The sequence below is a fragment of the Acipenser ruthenus genome, chromosome 3 (assembly GCF_902713425.1).
Source record: "Acipenser ruthenus chromosome 3, fAciRut3.2 maternal haplotype, whole genome shotgun sequence".
Taxonomy (NCBI): Eukaryota; Metazoa; Chordata; class Actinopteri; order Acipenseriformes; family Acipenseridae; genus Acipenser; species Acipenser ruthenus.
In genome coordinates, this window is record NC_081191.1 from 17,072,591 (window position 1) to 17,079,134 (window position 6,544).

Sequence of the window (6,544 nt, forward strand, 5' to 3'; positions counted from 1 at the left end):
AGGTGAATGTGGTTTTTAGAGATGAACTGCCACGCAGACATCCAATTGCTAACCAATGATGCATGCACCCAGACATCAAGCTCTTTATTTCATCTCAATTAAATTGCGTTACTATTCATTTTTGTTAATTAAAATTACAGCTAGCACAATCCGCTGTAACAAACTGACAATCTATTTTAATTCTCTTTGGACCGTAAAAATCGACTGATAGAAGATAAAAAGCAGGTTCAACCTTTTCATTACTTATTTTTAATTAAAGTTTTTTAAAAAGCAGCGCATTCCAAAAATAAATATATGCAGATTACATGTGATACTAGCCACAAGCTTTTTATGATAAAAATAATCAATGTTACAGTACTGGAATTCTTTCAAAGACAGCGAAGCAATGCGTATGTTGTGGCTTTCATTTCGTGTGCTCCCAATAAAAGTAGAAACATGATTTTTAAATATTTTCCTTGAAGCTTTATAGAAGTATCTTAGTGGCTGTAAAGGGACAGGGGTAATTGATCCCTCAGACAGCCCCTGGGCCGTGCCAGCCTTGTTAGTAAAGAAGGACGGCAGCCTGCATTGCTGTGCAGCAACGTGTGCAATGAGCTCCTGAGTATGACGCTGTACAAACTACAAGTGTAATAACTCCCACAAATATAATATCTCCCACAAATGTAATAACCACCTGCCTACAACAGTTTAACTTATAATTAGTAATATTCATTAGTGTCGGTTTTGGATATTAAAGATTTTTTAAAAAGCCATTCGCATACCCCCAATAATGACTGCCCAATGATTAAAGTGTATACTCTTGTAGTTAATTATGACAAATGTTTTTTGGGGTTTTTTTTTGTAACAAATAATAACTGAAAGTTGGGGTATAACATTTTTGGGAGAGGTTATTACATTTGTGGGAGATATTACATTTGTGGGAGATATTACATTTGTGGGAGATATTACATTTGTGGTTTGTACAGAGTGTTGCGCATCTATAAAGTGTCTCGCTATTGGGGATTTTAACCTCTACGAATAGCACTCTTGTGTTCATTAATACGTATCTGAAGCTGTCGATTGGTCTTTCTGACGTATTGCAAATTACATGGGCATGAGAGAAGGTAAATGACATCAACCGAACCACAACTAATTAATTGCTGAATGTGGTATTGTTTGTGTGTTACTGAACTAATATACGTGTTGGTTTTTTTGGCATTTTCACAAGCCGCACAATTGCAGCAGGGGAAGAAACGGACGATATGGAAGGCCTCTTTTCAGAGACACAGTATGATGGCTAGAGGCATGCAAAAGAATATTTTTGTCAGTTGATTCAGTGTTAAGGATAGTTAAAATTACACCCTGGGAATACTTAACTCTAGTGTCTAAAAAATACATTTCTCTAGAGTCTCTCCAAACTAAACTTTATAGAATTAACAAGACCATTAATATAATTAAAAAAAACCTCCCAATTCTAAATGTGTCTCCTGCCAAAATAAAATATGTTCTATATAAGGTTTATGAGAGTGAATATAATTGTGTTCCAAAAAACCCATAAACAAATTAGCATCACCAGGAGCCAATGTTGCACCCATAGCAGTGCCCTGATTCTGTAAATAAAAATATTTTTCAAATAGAAAATAATTGTTATTAAGTACCATCTGTGCCATTTCACCCAAAAAAATGGGTTCAGGGGTTTTGTGGGCCTTCTCGTTGATTTAGAAAAAAACATAAAGATGCCAAGCCTTCGTTGTGAGGGATGTTTGTATATAGGCTAACAACATCTAACGTAGCTAGGAGTATATTATCTCCTTCTAGTTGTCTACTTAGACAATTGATCAATAACATCTCCGTTGTCTTTAAGAAGGTAATTCTTAAATGAAAATCTACATAGACAACGGCTCAGTTAAAGAACCAATACCTGCAACTATAGAGCGTCCCGGTGGATTTGTGTACCTTCAGTAAAACATATAATACAGGTCTGACGGGATAATCATTTGTCAAATATTTATAGTCTGAAAGGCAACCCGACACAGGTGCAGACTGCCGGAAGTGATCTATCTCTAATTTGAAAGTTGAGGTAGGATCACCTTGTAACTGTTTATAAAACGCAGAGTCAGATAATTGTTTTTTCACTTCATTATCATAATCTATTTTAGGCATTAAAACCAAGCCACCACCCTTATCTGCTGGTTTCACAATGATGTCTTTGTTATTTGCAACTGATCTTAAAGCGTCTAATTCTTCTTTACTGCAATTGTAGTGTTTGTTGCTATTGGGTACTTCAATTAGACCTTCAATATCCCTTTCTACAAGTCAGCAATAAATGTAAATTGCTGCATTATTAACCTGAGGACAGAATTTACTTTTAGGTTTAAACTTAGTACAAGTGTTACTCGCATCAGTACTCAAAGGGGAACTTGTTCTTTCTTTGTGATATAAATATTTCAATTTATTTGTGATTGGTGTTGGTACATAAGAAAGTCCTTTGTTAAGAATAGACTTCTCAGAATCAGTAAAGTCTGTTCAGTAAGGTTAAAAATCAATTGGTTGGTGTCCTTCTGTTGGACATCTTGGATATCTTGAGTTTTCCTGAACCGCTCCTCTCCCTCTGCATCTTCTTTCTCGCATAGGATACCGATGTGATGTAGGTCTTCTTTGGTCACTGTGTGGTGTGGTTTGATCCAAAAAATCTCCATCAGAATCAGACGGGAACTCAGATGTACTAGAACCAGATGTAGTGCAGGTTTTTTCAGGTTTGCACAAACCTGATCATACTATAAATTATCTCTCTTTGACATTCACTTTCATAGGATTCCCAATTCTGTAACTCAGTAATTTAAAAACGCAAGTCATAAAGGGTCCATAGCGACAGCAGCCTGTCGCAGATCTGAATGACTGATTTGTGTTATTATTATTATTATTATTATTATTATTATTATTATTATTATTATTTATTTCTTAGCAGACGCCCTTATCCAGGGCGATTTACAATCGTAAGCAAATACATTTCAAGTGTTACAATACTAGTAATACAATAAGAGCAAGAAATACAATAACTTTTGTTCAAGCAAAGTACAAGTGTGACAAACCACAATTCAATAATACAGCAGATAATAGTGATAGTGACATCAGGATATGATTAAATAGTGATAGTTACATCAGGATATGATTAAATACAAAGTACTACAGGTTAAACACTTGGCAGATTACAGTATTCTGAAGTACAGGATTAAATTCAGTAAAATAGGGAGCAGATAAGAGCAAAATAAAGGACATTTACATGAAGGGTGATAGTGTCCCAGGATACAAACAGAGGAGTTCTACAGGTGCTGTTTGAAGAGGTGAGTCTTAAGGAGGCGCCGGAATGTGGTCAGGGACTGGGCAGTCCTGACATCTGTAGGAAGGTCATTCCACCACTGCGGAGCAAGGGTGGAGAAGGAGTGGGCTCTGGAGGCAGGGGAGCGTAGCGGATGTAGAGCTAGTCTTCTAGTGCAGGCGGAGCGGAGAGGTCGAGTGGGGGTGTAGGGAGAGATGAGGGTCTGGAGGTAGCTGGGTGCAGTCTGGTCAAGGCATCTGTAGGCTAGTACAAGAGTCTTGAACTGGATGCGAGCGGTGATCGGGAGCCAGTGGAGCGAGAGGAGTAGTGGAGTAGCGTGGGCAAAGCGAGGCAGAGAGAACACCAGGCGGGCAGCAGAGTTCTGGATGAGCTGGAGCGGACGGGGGGCGGACACAGGGAGGCCAGCCAGGAGGGAGTTGCAGTAGTCTAGGCGGGAGAGTACCACGGCCTGGACCAGGAGCTGGGTAGCATAGTTGGTGAGGAAGGGTCAGATTCTTCGGATGTTGCTCAGGAAGAATCGGCAAGTGCGCGCCAGAGTGGAGATGTGCTGGGAATAAGAGAGGCAGGGGTCCAGGGTGACTCCAAGGTTCTTAGCTGAGGAAGAGGGAGAGAGTGTGGTAGATTCCAGAGGAACAGAGATAGAGAGATCAGAGGAGGGGGAGGAGGAGGGAAAGAAAAGGAGGTCAGATTTAAAGAGGTTGAGTTTGAGGTGATGCGAGTGCATCCAGGAGGAAATAGCAGACAGACAGGTAGAGATACGTGAGGAGATGGTGGAGTCAGAGGTGGGGAAGGAGAGGAAAATCTGAGCATCATCAGCATAGAAATGGTATGAGAAACCATAGGATGCGATGAGGGGGCCCAGGGAGAGGGTGTAGAGAGAGAACAGGAGATGACCCAAGACTGACCCTTGGGGGACTCCAGTTAAGAGAGGGTGAGGTGTGGAGGTTGCTCCACGCCAGGTTACCTGGTAAGTGCGGTTGGAGAGGTAGGAGGAGAACCAGGCCAGAGCAGTGCCAGAGATCCCCAGGTCAGCAAGAGATGATAGTAGAATAGAGTGATCAACAGTGTCAAAGGCAGCAGAGAGGTCGAGGAGAATTAGGACAGAGGAGAGAGAGGCAGCTCGGGCACACTTAAGTGAGTTAGTGACAGACAGGAGGGCGGTTTCAGTGGAGTGGGCAGAGCAGAAGCTAGATTGGAGAGGGTCAAGCAGAGAGTAGTTGGACAGGAAAGTAGAGAGCTGGCGGTGTACAGTCCGCTCGAGGGTTTTGGAGAGGAAGGGTAGGAGGGAGACATGACGGTAGCTCTGGAGGGAGGTGGGGTCGAGGGTAGGTTTTTTGAGGAGGGGAGTGATAGAGGCTTTTTTGAAGGCAGAGGGAAAGATACCAGAAAGTAGAGAGGTGTTGAGGAGGGAGGAGATGAAGGGGAGTAGAGCAGGAGCAGCAGCTTGAAAGAGGTGAGTGGGGAGGGGGTCCAAGGCAAGTGTTCAAATCAGACTTCTTTTTAAAATTGAAATCCAATATCTGAAATACCAAATTAGTTGTCATTTAATAGCTATGTGCAATTGGAGACCAAGCTCTCCCTTACTTGTATAACATCCTCAGAAGACTTCTCATTGTACCCTTGATGCGCCCTGTAGATATTGCCTAATTATACAGTCCACATGCAGCATCATGCATCTGCTCCCATTATGCAGATGCATCAAAGTCAGTCACTGAACTGTTAGCAGTTGCACACATCAAGTGCTTCAAAGCTGCATGTTACAACAGAAGAGGAAGTGGTTATTGGTGAATGTCAGAAAAGCACAGTAAGGGTGGACATCTGGCAGTGTCAAAGGTATTTGAAAGTTAAAAAATGACATTGCATAAACTGCTGAATCCAAATTCTTGTATTTTAGATTGTAGGTAAATCGCCCTAAGGCGTCAGATTCTTACTGTATTACAGTTTGTATGTCTGAATTCAGAGTATTTGTAGAAATAATGATGGCTATGCTGCTGGTGTTAATCATGTAAGGGTCACTGTGCAGGATTAGGCCAATGTTCAATGCAACCACCCCCAAATTCCACAATCCCGTTTAATAACATGTTAAGCATCATTGGGGGGCGGGGGTATATTTACTGGATTTCTTAGTGATAATTTTATCAATAGATGTGTAAAGCCCTACATTATGGGCATGACAGCACACCCAGTATTGCACTTGCACATCGATTCATTATCCAGGTCTCAAATGTGCAGATTTTAAAGAATCATATGCTTTAGCAAACAATTTTATTTTGAAACATTATATCTGGTACTACACTAGGTGGTTGCCTGTCATGATTTTAATCAGGCTTGTACTTCCTGGGTCATGTAGCCTGGAGTGTGAAATTGCTTATTGATAGGAAAACAGCCAGCAAAGGGGTTGGAACAATTAGCTAACCCAGAAGACTGTTGGGGTAAAATGACAAGGCGGTAACAGACTTTCTGAAGGCAACGCAAAAGCAAAGCAAACAGAGAAATTAATGTAGTAACAGATTTATGTTTTAAAATAAATAAATTTGCTATAACATGCGTCTTTAAAAACTGCACATTTCAGACCCATTTAATTATTGGAAGTGCAAAAAGAGTAAGATTTATGAAATTGCTAGATAAAATTGCTTTATTGATCTATACTGTTGCATTTTTCTGAAATTGCCCATAAGCATATGAGCAAAGAGTTTTAAAATTAAATCAAAACTTGGCACATAAGACACCGAATTACATTGCCGGTGTATTGAACAAAATGAAGCTGATAAAACATCTCTTTACATTTTGTTTCTTTGTGAAGGAGCTTTAAGAAAGAAGAAATTTCTCAAAATGGTCAATGGCGCCATTTAAGTTTCAGTTTGCAATTAAAACTTTTTATTTCCTGAAGTTCTGGACAGTCCAAGATAAAATTTGGCAATTATATTCTCTGGTAGTGGAGGATTAGACATGTGAAATTAAATTATAATTGGAAACAGATTTACAATGAGCCCAGAATTAACCAAGTAACTCAATTAGAAACTATTCATAAAAAAATAAAAAGTATTTCAAGTTGCAAAACAATATCTTTGGAAGTATAGGTAATAAATGTAGACCCAGTTTCATGCAAAACCAAGGACTGGCATCATTCCACATGGAAAGTCCCTATTATAGCTTTTAGAGAGGCAAAAGAACGTTAAAAAAGGTTAAACAGACATGTAGATTATGCAATATCTCTTTGTACAT